The sequence below is a fragment of the Ochlerotatus camptorhynchus genome, unplaced genomic scaffold (assembly GCF_037179485.1).
Source record: "Ochlerotatus camptorhynchus isolate MF236.1 unplaced genomic scaffold, CSIRO-AGI_Acam_v1.1 ptg000019l, whole genome shotgun sequence".
Classification (NCBI taxonomy): domain Eukaryota; kingdom Metazoa; phylum Arthropoda; class Insecta; order Diptera; family Culicidae; genus Ochlerotatus; species Ochlerotatus camptorhynchus.
This window is the reverse complement of record NW_027040511.1, coordinates 418,569-434,838: the sequence shown is the minus strand read 5'-3', so window position 1 is coordinate 434,838 and position 16,270 is coordinate 418,569. Positions and strand designations below refer to the sequence as shown.

Below are 16,270 nucleotides of genomic sequence, written 5' to 3'. Positions count from 1 at the left end.
ACTATATTTCGTTGGAAAAATCGTAGGGAAATGTTTCTTAGAAGATAATTTTCCAATACTGTCCATGTACACAATCATTTAAATTTATCTACGCGTAAGCACAAGATCATAAAATAGATTGAACCTAAAGATTTTTTTTTTAATTTTCACTGTCCAAGATTTGTGAAATTTTTAAAAGTCTACTCAGAACCATAGATTTTTTCAAAGTACAGTTTTGTAAAAATGCGTTCAAGTGTGAAATGTTGAAATTTATTCTTAGACACACGCGTCATTGGGACGGTACTAATGGATATTTTTGGTCGCTATTGAAAGTTTAGTCAATTGCTGAATTTATTTATGGGCCCAAACTAGAAGCATTACATCCATTTCCCCTATAACGCAGCAACGATGAAAGTTTCATTTTCTGCTCGGCTTAAAATATTAATTTCGACAAAAAAGTTGAATAGGATTCTCTAACCATTTATTGGATGACACTTAATGCAGTTGCAAAACTTATATCAACAGGTATTGCGTCACAAACAACGATTGCTTTGCTTGAAACGGGCCTTAATTTTAAATCAGAACATGGCAGTAGTCATGAAAAGAGAGGACAGAACTGACTACAGACACAACATTACCAGCGACAAAACTGCTTGTGTTTAAACAAGAACGAGGCGGGTGATTTTGACAGAAGCTGTAATGACATAAACACGTGCTAGCAGCAAAACAAAATCGCCGTTGCATTAGCAACCACTGCCTTGCCTGACCGACCGATGGAGCAAACGCTGTTGAAGTGAAGAGTGCTTCTCCAAAGTGTGTGCAGGCGCGCATGACTTGGCAAAGTATGCTTTATTCATTTATGTATTTGCTCATCATTAAGCGGGTGGTGCTGACGGGGGTGGTCATCGTTATGGATGTGTTTATGTCATGCATTCGATTTGCAATTGGGACAACGGAACGAAGCGAACCACTAACTGGTAATTGGTTTTGGGTGAACGAAGGTGGCGTGAGAGAACGCAAAAATTATAAGGGCTGGTAAGTGTTATTAAATTTTAAATTAATCGTTTGATGTAGCTAGCCATGCATGGAACCACGCATATTTGATTCGAGCTATAGCGCCCTGCAATGTCAGATTTATTATCATTCAATTAAAATAACATGAGTCTATTTCTTTTACGAATGTTTCGAATTTAATGGGTGTATCAATCATTCAAAGAGAAAATCCACGTATTAATGGAAACTTTTACCTCCTGCCTAGCCATTGCTATCAATGAGATAGGTTGGTAAAAGTTTAAAATATTTATTTTTATATCCATAACGATATGGCCTTATGACGGTAACCTTAATTAAATTGCCATGACCAAACAATCTCCATTGAGCACCGAACAACAGAAGTATTCCGCTATTGTAACCCCCGCGTCGCAGTCGGTGGATGCTGTTCGCCTTCAAGGCGAGCTTGACAATTATCTTTCAGTGTACTTTTCATAAACGTTGACATCCCATGCTTGAGGCTACGCATATCGAATATGGGCACTAATATAAGGGTGTAGTATAGGAATGCACATGCACATGGAAATTTATTCCGGAGGAAATTGTAGCAATTAATTTGCATCACTATGTAAAACTCAAGGCAGTCTACTCCATACTGCTGCATGTTTGGGGTCAGAATAAGCTTATCAACTTACGACACCACCTTCACCAGCTTCCATAAAAAAAATGTTGTTGCATTTCTATAGACTGGCTATAGTGTTGCATGAAAACGAACTAGTTCTATCAACTAAATCTGTTTTTACAGCCAATATATCATTCTCCACTATACTTCTCTCTTTCAATCTATATGTATAGATGCATGGGACCGCGTTTAGCTCCGTCGGTAAAGGCACAGCTATAAAGCAAGACTATGCTGGAGGCAGCTGGGTTCGATTTTTGGTCCTGTCTAGGAATTTTCGGGCTGGAAAATTTCTCGACTTTTCTTACCACACAAAAATGCTAATGCAAAAATGGTACAGGCTTAGAAATCTGTCAAAAAACTGTGAAAAATGTTCAAAGAACACTAAGTTGAGAGCCGACTTTAAGTCCCAGTGGGGACGTAATAAAGCTTAAGACAAAGAAGAACTGGCCTGTTAGCGTAAAATTTACATAGCAATTAATACCTCCTTCAATATTAAGGCAGTTCAAATATAGCCACATCTACGAGTATTTCACAGGTATGTATGTATCGTAAAATAGGTATTCTTAATTCTCGACCGTCCCTCCACAGATGTGCGAAGCTGATTTTACTTACTTAATTTATTCACCTTCACACCTTGACTTGACTCGTCGCTTATAATCTTGATGACTGAGTAACAGCTTTTGATATTGAAACGACTCGTGTACTCGTTGCCAGTACTAGAAACCTTATGGTGAATAGTTTTAATAACGCACCGCGCATCCAATGGAGCTAAACTGTTGGGAGAGCGAGCTGGCCTTGCCCTAGCCTTCATGTACCAATATGTGACATGTGCTCTTCATTGCGAAAGGGGTGTCTCATTACACCGGTAATGAGCTAGAAACCATAAAAAGCACAATTCTAGATAGAGCTGAAATTAGGGCGTAACAGCTTTTGTAAACAATGACTTCTCTCGATGATTTCTAGAAACCAAGGCTCGCTCACTCAAATCAACGTCACCATTGGGTAGGGGAAGACTTCCCCTTCCCGTTGGTTATGTTGGTTTTCGTGAGGGTGCCTTGAGTTTCGAGAGAAGTCATTGTTTACAAAAACTGTTGCGCCCTAATACCATCTCTATCAAGAATTGTCAAATATCGATAGGATTAACGTGGGCACAATTATACGTAGACAGAGGAATGTTTGGTTTAAGACAACAACCTGAAGTGATGGCCGACTGCATTAATTCCATCCACGTTGATGAAATAAACTCAGTTTTCCACATTGTTTGCCATGCACGCCGGGTGAATTGCTTATTGAGGTGAGATTGGTTATTTGATTGCGCGAATTCTCGTTACGATGGCGATGATGGTGTAGTGTTTTTTTTCGAATGCTATTAAAAGTTAATCCAATGTGTTTTTTGCTCACGCTATTCAAATGATTGGTGAAATTGGGCCTGCTCGTTGTTATTGTAATTAGCTTGCCATGTGTGCCATTGTGCAGTGGGTTTATATAAAACTGATCGTTAATGTCGTTAATATAAACCTAGGTATGTATGTCGTTCTGAAATGCTTATTTGTATGCATACATTAATTTTGTTTTAGTAAATCAACAATCTTGATGTTATTATTTTAATTCTACGTTGTACGAAATCCTTTAATGTTAAGATTTGCTTTTAATTATTTGGATATCGTGATGTAAAAAAATTCTATATATTTGGTTATCAAGTTATAAGTATACAAAGCCATCCAGATTTTTACGCTGCTGTGCCATAAAACTTGAATAACCCCTATATGGCATTAGACGATTACCATTATAGCAGCATCATAGCAAACGGATGCTAAAGAAAATTTTCTTATCTAGGGGAAATGGATATAATGTCGGCCTAAATGCCCCTAATTTGGGCCCATACAATTCAGCAATCGACTAAATTTTCAATAGCCAAATATCCATTAGTACCGTTCCAATGACGCGTTGATCTAGATAAAATTGATAAATAGCAGATTTTTAGCGATGTGCCCAATCTTAGATCTATAGGCCAACATTAGAGCCATTTCCCCTATTAAGATTTTTTTTACGTGGTGAATTTTTCAGTTTTACGCCCCTGCTGGCTTTTTCACTTTTAGAATGCCCTCATCACATTCCATAAGGGTAACGTAAAAGGGAAAGAGATATTGCAACAAATTCTCACTATTATACCTATTTTCTCTTATATGAAGTGGCGAAGTATACTCAGCCCAGGGAAACAATCTTGATCGAGATCGACGAGATGTTTTCACATGTCTTTACCGCTACTATTAAAATATGTGGGTGAAGAAAGAAGTTCAATATTATAGATTTAAGAAACTGAGTAGGAACTTTTAAAAACTCGACATTCGCTACCGCGCTAGTGAAGATACTGGATGTAAGGCAACTGCATTCAGCATCTTTGCTAGACGGTAAAAAAGTTTATAAACATTCAGACTCGTTCCGGGTGACTTTCGCAGGTTCAGTTCTCCCAAACTTTGTTAAAATTGATGGTGCTTTTTTTCCGGTGCGACTGTTTGTACAGAGGGTATATAATTGTACCAACTGCAAAAGGCTGGGACACTCGGCCAGCCATTGCGGCAACAAAACTAGTTGTGGCAAATGTGGTGAAAACCACAAAGAGGATTCTTGCCACAAAGAATCAGTAAAATGCGCTTACTGTGGCGAGAATCCTCACCCCTTGCAGGAGTGCCCGATGTACAAACAGCACTCCGATAAAGTGCAGCGTTCAATCTCTGGACGCTCCAAGCAGACATATGCTCAAATGTTGAAGGCTGCATCAGCCGTCCAAGATGCAAACCAATTTTCGGTTTTGTCAGTTGAAGAATCGGACTCTGACTCATCCGATGAAGGTGATTCTACGGTGGTACACGCACCTTCAAAAATAGACGGTTCCTCAAAAAGAAAATGCCCCTCCCCGAAAGTGCGCCGTAAGAAAACTAAAGTCACCTCCAGACGATTGCCAAATTCCCAGGGTAATGGGGATGAAAAAACAAAACCGAAGGCTCCTGTTGATCCAATCCCTGGATGCAGCAAGAATTTTCCGCCATTGCCCAACAAAGATAAAAAAAATAAAAAAGCTGCTCCTCAAACTTCTCAAAAGAAATCCAAGTCCGAACGAGGTTTGCTAGCTTTTTCGGACATTGTGGAATTCATATTAAACATGTTCAACATACAAGACCCTCTAAGAAGCTTAGTTTCTGCCTTGCTTCCAACGTTAGAATCATATCTTAAGCAATTGACTGTTTCATGGCCCCTCCTTGCATCAATCATATCTTTCGATGGATAATTCGTCGAACGAGGTTGAAGATATGATCACTGTGCTACAGTGGAACTGCCGTAGTCTAGTGCCTAAACTAGACTCGTTCAAATTTTTACTTCACAATTCTGATTGTGATATATTTGCTCTCTGTGAAACATGGCTTTCTTCCGATAAAGAACTCAACTTCCACGATTTTAACATTATACGCCTGGATAGAGACGATTCTTATGGAGGAGTACTTTTAGGGATCAAAAAGTGCTACCCTTTCTACAAAATTTCCCTTCCTGCTCTATCCGGCGTCGAAATCGTTGCTTGCCAAATAAATGTGAAGAACAAAGATCTTTGCATAGCTTCAGTATACGTTCCACCAAGAACCTCCATTAGCCGTAGTCAACTCTGGAATCTAGTTTCGATTCTTCCATCCCCAGTATTAATTCTGGGTGATATGAACTCCCATGGTACTGGGTGGGGCGATCTATATGACGACAATAGAGCGGCTATTTTTTACGATTTATGTGACGATTTCAATTTGACTATTTTGAAAACTGGTGAAGCGACACGTATAGCAAAACCTCCGGCTCGAGAAAGCCGACTCGACCTATCTTTGTGTTCAAGATCGCTATCATTGGATTGTCAGTGGAAGGTTATCAATGATCCCCATGGTAGCGATCATTTGCCAATCATCATTTCAATAAAGTGTGGCCCTCACTCTGCAGAACCATCTCGGGTTCCATTTGATCTTACAAGGAACATCGACTGGCAGAAATATGCAACGGCGGTGACAATCGGTGTCGAATCAATAGATGCGCTTCCACCATTGGAAGAATATCGATTCCTAGCCGATTTGATTTACAAAAGCTCACTGGAAGCACAAAAAAGAAAAGTTCCAAGTGCACCCTTTAAAAGGAGACCAGCCACACCTGGTTGGGACGAAGAATGCACAAAATTGTATGTAGAAAAATCTGATGCTTTCAAAGCTTTTCGTAGACACAAAACCTCCACTTACTTCGAGGAATATTCAAAGCTTGAGACAAAGCTGAAACAATTAATCAAAGCAAAAAAACGCGGTTATTGGCGCAATTTCGTCGAGGGACTCTCACGAGAAACCTCAATGAACACCTTGTGGAGGGTGGCTCGCAACATGCGTAACCGCTCATCTTTCAATGAGAGTGAAGAATACTCCAACCGATGGATATTCGATTTGGCTAAAAAGGTCTGTCCGGACTCAGTTCCAGCACAAAATATTCTTCGAGAAGCGTCTCCTAGCGGCGGCTCTCTGGATAGACCATTCTCAATGCTGGATTTCTCTATGGCTCTTCTTTCATCGAACAACTCCTCACCGGGAAGCGATATGATTAAATTCAATCTTCTGAAAAATCTCCCAGATATCGCTAAAAGACGCTTGCTAGATTTATTCAATTCCTTGCTAGAAAACAACATTGTACCGCCTGAATGGAGACAGGTCAAAGTAATAGCCATTAAAAAACCTGGCAAATCAGCGTCTGACCATAACTCATACCGTCCGATTGCTATGCTTTCGTGCATTAGGAAATTGTTGGAGAAAATGATCCTTCGGAGACTCGATCACTGGGTCGAATCAAATAACTTGCTATCAAATACACAGTTTGGGTTCCGCAAGAGCAAAGGAACAAATGATTGTCTAGCGCTGCTTTCCACAGATATTCAACTGGCCTTTGCGCACAAGGAGCAATTGGCTTCAGTATTCTTGGACATTAAGGGGGCTTTTGATTCAGTTTCCATTGAAATTCTGTCAGACAATCTGCACAGATGTGGACTTTCTGGAATTTTAAATAATTTCTTGTACAATTTGTTGTCAGAAAAGCAAATGAACTTTTCCCTTGGACAACTGACAACTTCCAGAATTAGCTACATGGGCCTGCCCCAAGGCTCATGTCTCAGCCCTCTTCTTTATAACTTTTACGTCAAAGATATCGACAACTGTTTGGCAGAACAATGCACGCTAAGACAACTTGCAGATGACGGTGTGGTTTCCGTAAGAGGTCCACATGCCGTGGACTTGCAAGGACCATTGCAAAATTCCTTAGATAACTTGTCTTCTTGGGCTATGAATCTAGGGATCGAATTCTCGCCGCAGAAAACTGAACTGGTAGTGTTTACTCGAAAGCGGTACCCAGCCCAAATGCAGCTTAATCTTTTGGGCAGAAACATTACCCAATCATTGTCTTTCAAGTACCTTGGGGTCTGGTTTGATTCAAAGTGCACTTGGAATGCCCATATTACGTATTTGAAGCAAAAATGTCAGCAGAGGATCAACTTTCTCCGTTCAATTTGCGGCACATGGTGGGGTGCTCATCCGGGAGACCTCATAACGCTTTATAAAACAACTATTCTCTCTGTTCTAGAGTACGGCTCTTTCTGCTTTCTCTCGGCAAGAAAAAGTCACCTAATAAAATTGGAACGAATTCAATATCGTTGTCTGCGTATTGCTCTAGGCTGTATGCACTCAACGCATAACATGAGTCTCGAGGTTCTGGCAGGAGTAACACCCCTCCAGAACCGTTTCTGGGAGCTCTCTCTCAGAATACTAATCAAATGCGGAGTGACGAACACACTTATAATTGCTAATTTTGAAGAAATTCTTGGGCTGAACACACAATCTCGATTTATGAGAATCTACCACCACTACATATCATCAGATATGTGTCTTCCTTGTTATACTCCAGACCGTGTTCACTTCACCAATCGCAGTTCCTCAATTGAATATGATCTGACCATGAAACAAGCAACTCATGGGATTCCCGATCAACTTCGACCTATTATTATTCCGCGTATTTTTACTGAAAAGTACCAACAAGTCAATTGCATGAAAAGATATTTTACAGACGGGTCCCGTCTCAATGGATCCACTGGCTTCGGTGTCTTCAATGAAAACTCTAGCGCCTTCCGCAAACTTCAGGAACCTTGTTCCGTTTTTGTTGCTGAGCTGGCAGCAATCAACTTCGCATTGGGGATGATTTCCATTGAGGCTATTCGGTCGATGAAACCAAGTAGGCACTCATCTTATTTCCTTTCAAAGGTAAGGGAGCAGATGAGTGTACTGGTCGAAAGATCATATATGATTACCTTTGTATGGGCCCCCTCACATTGCTCAATCCCAGGCAATGAGAAGGCGGACTCTCTCGCAAAGGTGGGCGCGCAGGAAGGCGAATTGTATGACAGGCAAATTTCACACGATGAATTTTACCATTTAGTGCGTCAGAGTACCTTTTCGAGTTGGCAAACCGATTGGGAGACTGGAAATCTTGGACGGTGGTTACATTCAATTATTCCTAATGTTTCTTCGAGAGCGTGGTTTAAAGGCTTGGGCTTAAGTCGTGACTTCATTCGCGTGATGAGTAGACTTATGTCCAACCACTACTCGCTAGATGCTCATCTCAATAGAATAAACCTCGTGGACAGCAACATCTGTCGGTGTGGAAACGGTTACGATGACATCGAACACGCAGTTTGGCAATGTACGGATAATGACGCCGCCAGAGAGCGACTTTTGAATACCCTCGAGGCCCAAGGAAGACAACCCTATGTTCCTATCAGAGACGTGTTGGCAACCCGTGATCTCTGCTATATGCAGTCCGTTTATGTCTTTCTTCAAATGTCTAGTATAAGAATTTAATTCCTTTTGTCTTTTGTCTCTCTTCATTAGTTTTTGTTTGTCTTGTCCCCCGTCTCGATGAGTCTCATCGTCGCCCACTGGTCACCCACCATAGCCGGTCGAACTCCGGACGAAGCTAGAACAGCACTACCGTTCATACTGGCGACAACGCTCTGATGAGACAACGAAACCCTACCCCAAGCTCCTCCCCTGATCCTATCCTTCGAAAATGTACCCTTCTAACCTCGAGTAAGCCGCGAGTAATCGGCCCAACTCCTACTAGACATAGAATTAAGTGAATCTTGTTACACACAGTGAACAATGAATTATCGGCTCCGTAAAGCTAACGCGATTGAGCCTTCCAAATAAACGAACTAGATAAAAAAAAAAGAAACTGAGTATTCCCAAAAGTTTAGGGACCTTCTCATGGGCAGTTAAGGCACAGAGAACAGACGTTGAGGCTCGAACAAAATTTCTCTAAAAACTTGTGTAAAGATTCCTATTTGACTTAAGCACCACTAACGGCGACTTCCCCACTTAAAAACCATCTTTGACAACATGATGGCTCTGGCGTTGCAAAACTTACACTAGACACTAAGTGCTGGTAGCGCCAAGTGGCAATTTTCAACAGAAAATTTATCGATACTAGCGCCAAATTTGTCGAAAGTGGAAAAATTATAGAAGAAATCAGGAGATGCTAGCACTACGTAACGGTGACGTTTCCACTTATCTTTACACAAGTTTCTGGTGGAAGTTGGACGTCTGTTCTCTGTGGTTAAGGGCAGTTTTAAAAGTTAAGAACACACAATTTGATTTAAGAAAACTTCCTAGAAGGTCGAAGAAGTTCTTAAAAGTAAAGGGAACGTTGTAGAATTTAAGAAACGTCGGAGATCTTTCGAAAACTTTGAAGACATTAATTGAATTGCGTAAAAGTTCTGGTATTTTTTTAAAAGTGCAGCAAATTTTATAGAAGTTCAACTAACTTTGTAAAAGCTCAGCAAGCTTTGTAGAAGCTCAGTGAACTTAATAGAATTTTAGACACTTTTGTTGAACTAACTTCAGCAAGTTTTTAGCTGATTATTTACTGTGTATGTGTAGACTGGACTAGACTACACACTTAGAAATTACTACTGTATTCGGTAATTTTTTACCGAACTTTGAACAACTTAACGTTCGGTAATCAGTTCGGTAAACAAAATAACTACCGAACGATCGGTAAACAGATTTTTGGATTATCCGTCAAAACTACCGAACAAATCGGTAGATTTTACCGAACATCCGTAAAACGAGAACGAAATCTTTTTTAATTCTATTACTTTTTTCGATTAATTTGTATTGAATTATCTTTTTACAATAATAGTTTTTTGATAGTTTTTATTGAGAAAATTTTGCCAGAAATTGTGCGATATTTAAAACAGAAAATGGCTGGATGAAAATAGCGAGCAGGAGATACCCAGCATATGGGGCGATCGTTTGTGCCCTCTAAGAATGGTCCTCTGACGCGTGACATTGTATTTTGGATGGTAAAAATTTCTACGGTCTACAAAATAGTAATTGTTAAGTGGATTATTTGTTGCAAAATACTTCTGTTTATAATACTGTACCTCGTTTCATTCATCAGCACTTTAAGTTGGTGTTTATACTCGAAGCATGGTTCACTTATAAATAAAGTTTCTTGACGATTTGACATTTTCTACATACCGAAGTTCGGTAATCTGATTTATGTTTTACGGTTTGTTCGGTATTTTTTTTACCGAATTCGGCGATTATCTCAATTTACAGTTCGTACTGTAATTTTTTTTTACAGAGTTCGTCATTCAAAAAATCAGATCACCGTTACATTGGTAAAACTTTACCTAAATTTTCGTTTACCGATTATTTCCGGTAAAAAATTATCGAACAAGCCAAAAGTAGCTGAATGTGTAGACAAGGCTAACTTCAGCACTTCTTCAACCCACCACAGCTCCGCGATAAACACTACCGCGTCTTATAATTCCTCAGTTTCCCAAGATCAGAGCCATCCTGTATAAATGGATTAATATGTTATTATAATTGCGGCCTCCCTTAGCTCAGTCGGCAAAGGCGCAGCTACAAACCAAGACCATGCTAGAGGTGGCTGCGTTCGATTCCCGGTCCTGTCTAGGGATTTTCCGGGTTGGAAATTTTCTCGACTTCCCTGGGCATAGAGTATGATTGTACTTGCCACACAATTATACTAATGCAACAATTTTTTTCTCCTTGATTTGTATTCTGTCGATCTTGTTTTCCGTGCTGAGCACCAATGCTACCGACGCCAGGGAGGCAGCTCCCACACCTGAACGCTACTTATCGTCCCATCAACTCATGAACCGGGGACCAACGGCTTTACTTCCTTTCCGAGGTTAGGCGTGATCAGAGATGTTATGCCTCAGAACATCCCGGCGGCGCCGAATGGGATTGAACCCAGCCTGCTGGGGTGAGAGGTAATCACGCGTACCACTACACCACCGGCGCCGCTGAAGTTTGTAATGATGCACCAGAATAATGTAATAGCAAACAGAGAAGTTGTATTTAAGAGTGTTAGTAAGATTTTTGTGATTTATTGTATGATTATTGGAAAACCGTTAAAAAAAAGTCCATCTATTTGTTTTACTTATTATTGAGTATGTTCATATATACTCAAAATTGGGTAAAATAAATGTGGATACTCAACAACACTTTGAGCTGTTTACCTAATTTTAGGTACTTTTTGCAAATGCGTTGGGTACTTTTTTCTAACCTTGCATGTTGAGTCAGAGCAGTTCCACGGTAAAAGACAATTGTGTGTTATGGGTAATCATTCACATTTTTACAAAAAATCTGCAATTTGGGGTGTCAAATTTAAAAGTGTTTTTTCATCCATTAGTGGGTAAAAAATATACCCATTATGCAATCGTGAACTGATTCTTTAAATAGGTATTTTTTCACCGATTTTATTATTTCCAAATTCCCCCATTTTTTGACAGCTGCATACATGGTTTGAAAATTGATATTTTTTACCCATTAATGGGTTTTCACGAAACTCCGTGTAGATATATGGGAGAATAAAAATGTACTAATCTTGTTAGGTGTCATCCACAAATTGTGTAGGGTGAAAGGGGGAAGGGGGAATCAACATTTCTTACAGTTGCCTGCAATGCCGGGAAGGGGTTGGACATTTTCTTACGTGAGATCTTAAGTTTATGATAACTTAATTGAATTTTGTTTTGGAGGACTTAATGGATGTTTTTATACCAAAAATGAGAACATACCTGGAATGAACAATGTATGTAAATTGGTCAATTTATGTTAATGTGTTCCCAACTCTATATGTTTAGATCAACATTTCAAATTGGCGAAACAACCAAACGAAAACAATAACGTCCAACGCAAATTTCTCAAAATCTCACATCCAAGTAATTTAACAACAGAATTTGATAGAGCAAACTTATTTTATCAAATAAGAGTAAGTTTGCGTGGATGAGTTTCGAGAAATTTGCGTTTAAAACTATTGTTTACGTTTGGTTGTTTTGCCTATTTAAATTGTTGGTTTAGATTTAACGGTTTTAAAATCGTACTAAAATCATTTAAAGGGGAAATTTTATTACAAAACTTGTGGAGACCAATAACGAAAAAAATTGATTATGTATTTAAAAAAAATTATGATAACCACTAGGGCCAAATACTGACGCACTTACTCTAATAACTTCTTTATCGTGATAATTTGCATAATTTCTCTTTAAACGTAACCCGTTAGTAAAAACTAGAGCATCAGCCAGTGCGTTAACATAAAATTATTATCCACTTGCACTGTGAATTGCTTATGTGTTCAATTGGTTTTCTACTATTTCAACCATCAATATCCATGGAATGTGTTACGTTATCAACACCGATCCACTCGTGACCCACAGACACTTGAGATATAGATAAGTGACACCATGCGTTTCATACATACAAAGCTACTCAGCGTGATAGGAGTGCCATCACAGACGTGTCTACGGCCGCCTTGTTTCACAATGTTGGATCCACACCAAAACTCAGACCACCAGGCATAACATGACATTTTTTGTGGCTGGCAGAATAGTTTGGTGTGGCTTTCACTTACTTTATGTGCATGACATGATGCTTCTGTGTGTCGAGTTTTGGCCAAGCGATGAGCGCGACGACACGGCAGACGAAAAACACAGAAAAATAAAATGCAACTCAACTGCCGTAACGTGGAAAAGCGTAGGAAATCTCAAATTACCAGATAAGTGTAAACTAATAGTTGGGAAAGACTTGGAGGTTCGTCACGTATTCTGGGGTTTCAAATGGAATTATTTTGCACTTTATCAATTGTCAACTCCGAAGTGATAATTTGAATGTCACGTACAGGCAGGCATACGAAGAGGAATGAAGCAGACGGTTGTTTTAGACTAAATTGGTTCTATTGCTTGGTCATTTATTTTTACCAAAAAAGCATGTAAGAAAGATGTGAAGTAGAGATTTACTCATACCATAGACAAACAGACACAACACTCGAAAGTTGTTCATCGAACAAGCATTTAACGGACAATTTAAAAGTATCGTAGTTGGTAGTACCACACTCTGTGGCGCGCATAGTCCATTCCCTTGCGTTTGACGTTTACAAGTTTGTCTGTTTGTCGTTTCATAAATTTAAATACATAATCAGAGCTCAAAACTAGTGAGGATGTATAAGATTGTAATGGTGTCTCTGGAAGAAAACTTATTTTAGAAAAAATGTCATATCGCTATACCCACCATACGAAAGTTTAGGGTTAACCCTTTCATGTTAGACTAGTATGGAAATCGGGGGATCTAGAACAATTTTTAATTAAAACAAAAATAACTTAAGAAAGTTATACTGAAACAGACAGTGACGTAGCGGTTATCCCAATTTTCCAGTTTATTACGGTATTATACACAAAATATTGCTACAAAATATTGTATCATAATAACATTATATTATGATACCAGTAACTAACAACATAACCGTGCCACAAAATGTTATACAAATGATACAAGACTCTGATCAGAGCCATTCAATAAATAATTCAGGAGTTATTGAATTTATCTTCTTTCACTCCCAATCCATTAAATTGGGCTTATTTTGCAATCAGATTATTCTCATCTTAGATTTGGAGCACTTATCTGCACTTGTATATGTCTGACCCAGACAAAAATATCGACCTAGAATTGTCTTTTGAGCTACCGTCTCGCTTTCCATGCACCAGTGTGCCGGCAGTGCTTCTATTTTGCGCTATATATAGATGAGAAGGCAGATTTTTGCCAGTCTTCTCGCAAAAAAAAAAAACACTTCTCTTGGATTGGAACCGTGCTCCCGCAACCGATGCGTAAAAACAACAAAACCGACAATGTTAATGTTTCGACGAGCGAAATCTAAAAATAACGCCAATCCGTCAGTCATAATCCCACCCACCACTTTGAACTCGTTGTAATGTACAAGAGCTATTCTCGATTTATATCGTCTATTGATAGTTTCCATTCTACATCGCGATCTCATTGAACTGTCGACGACTGTTGTTTTTCATCTTCTCTCTCTTCCCTTCTGATATTTCGTCTGAAAGGCCAGGCAGGTCCAGTCTACAATCGTGATGTAATGGGAAAGGCTAAGCAGGGCGGTAGCGGCGGTTTCGAAGTCCTAAAACCGTCCATTAACTTCTTCACGGCTCTCTGCGGTGATGGTCGATAGCTTTGGAAGCGAGCTGAAATTCTCACGCCTCGCCGTCTTATTGCATGCGGTTGAGGTGTTCATGCGACCATTCTTCTGGGAAACATCAAATGTGCAGTGAATGTAAATCAATATGATGCATTCTTGGGGTTGTTCTGGATGAACAGATTTTAACGAGCTCCAGTTCATTTTTGCAGTGACAACTACAGACGGTAAAGGCAGTAATCACAGACTGGCGAAAAGGAATTCCGTGAAACTAGCAGCCCCGATATGTTTACATTCACTACAGGCAACAGTTGCAAGTGTATACACATAGCATGACTCCCCGGTCCCAAGCTAATCGATGCATAGGAAAATCCACGAACCCCTTATTTTATCTGTCAAACTTTCATAGCGAATCAAAATAAACATAGTGTAGTACTAGAATTTTGACTAGAATGGGGTACGTTGATCGATTTGCTTGGGACCAATAGGCTAGTCAAGTAGTGAGCCAATTTAAAATCGTTAGTTTTCACCGGTTGGTAATACCGTGCCTTTACCGACTACCGAACAAACAATTTTAGCTGAATAAGCTATATTTTAGCTGAAGAAGCATATTTTCTCCTGAATAAGCTCTTAATCAGCTTTCAATTTTCCCCTGGAGGTTCCTGTTCGTGTTGTATCCTGTTTTTTAATATAAGGATAATTCATGCACCACACTTCCACTGCGCGAAACTAAACAATGAGATGTTTAAGCAGTACCATTTTTATTATGATTTAATTTGACAAAACTTTGTGAATTTTATTGTTTGAATAAAATGTATGTTAAACACAATAAAATGACGCTTGAAGAAACTTAAATCACTGTAAATTCATTTTTTGTTTCCAACTGATTTAAATCTAAAGCGTCCTTAACCTCACAGTTAAAGGGGATATCATGGTATTATCGCAGGTAAACAGACGTAACTTTTTGAATAAGCTTTCATTTAAAACATTGAACCGCAGCGCTGCGGTGAGCAATTTGTGGAAATGATAATATCAATATTAATAGTTAGAATTAAGTCTGTTTGTCTGTGGTTTAATGATTGCATTGAAAGGTCAAAGTAATTTTGAAACATTTTTCAATAATAACCGAACAAACCAATAAGCTGTATTATATAGCTGAAGAAGCATATTACAGGTCGGACTCGATTATCCGGAGACTTGATTATCCGGAGTCTCGATTATCCGGGGTTCGATTATCCGGAATTTTAGAATCGATTATCCGGAGTATTTTTTTTTTTGCGTTTTTTTTAGTTTTTAGCAGACATTTGAAATAATTTAGTATCATAATATACAATATGATAACAGGTCGAACTCGATTATCTGAAGACTCGAATTTTAGACTCGATTATCCGGAGTATTTTTTTTTAGTTAAAAACTAATAAAATAATAATAATAATATAATAAAATGCAGACATTTGAAATAATTTTGTATTATAATATGCAATATGATTATTTTAACAATAGTTAAGAGGAGGGGCAGATTTTTAATTTTTTTTTCTTGTGATTCGATTATCCGGAGGATTTGATTATCCGGGTGAAAAAAAATCGATACTCCGGATAATCGAGTCCGACCTGTATTGCCAGAATAAGCCTTCTTTCAGTTCTGGTTCTATGGGATTTGACATTTTGGCTCAAAGTCCTCTTCTGAATTAGTGGGAAAATTAACAGGTTGCTTAGAATTTCAATTTTGATGTTGATTTTTAATGAGTTTTCAGTGATAGTCTTCTGGAAGTCTCCGATTGAACAAGTGCTTCCTGTTTAGAATTGCTAAATATTTTAAGTTTAAATATATATTTTTAATATGTAGCTCTGGAAATATTTAGAAACTAATATTTCACATCTACATCTAGTTGTTCTAGTAATGAAATCCTGTTTAAGTTGAATTCTATGAATGCTGACGAAAAGTCTAAAAAACTTAATTGTTAGATAGCGAATGACCTTGTATACGGCAAAATAATTTCAGCATAAACGTATCATACTAATTTAAAACCTGTTTTTTTATTATTATTA

General features: G+C 38.7%; 1 protein-coding gene across 2 annotated transcripts in view; it reads right to left on the bottom strand.

The window, feature by feature from the left end:
- The window catches only part of LOC135702955 (ras-GEF domain-containing family member 1B-like), a 113,658-nt gene that overhangs the window by 63,177 nt on the left and 34,211 nt on the right, over positions 1–16,270 (bottom strand). The gene's annotated exons all lie outside the window — the stretch shown is intronic.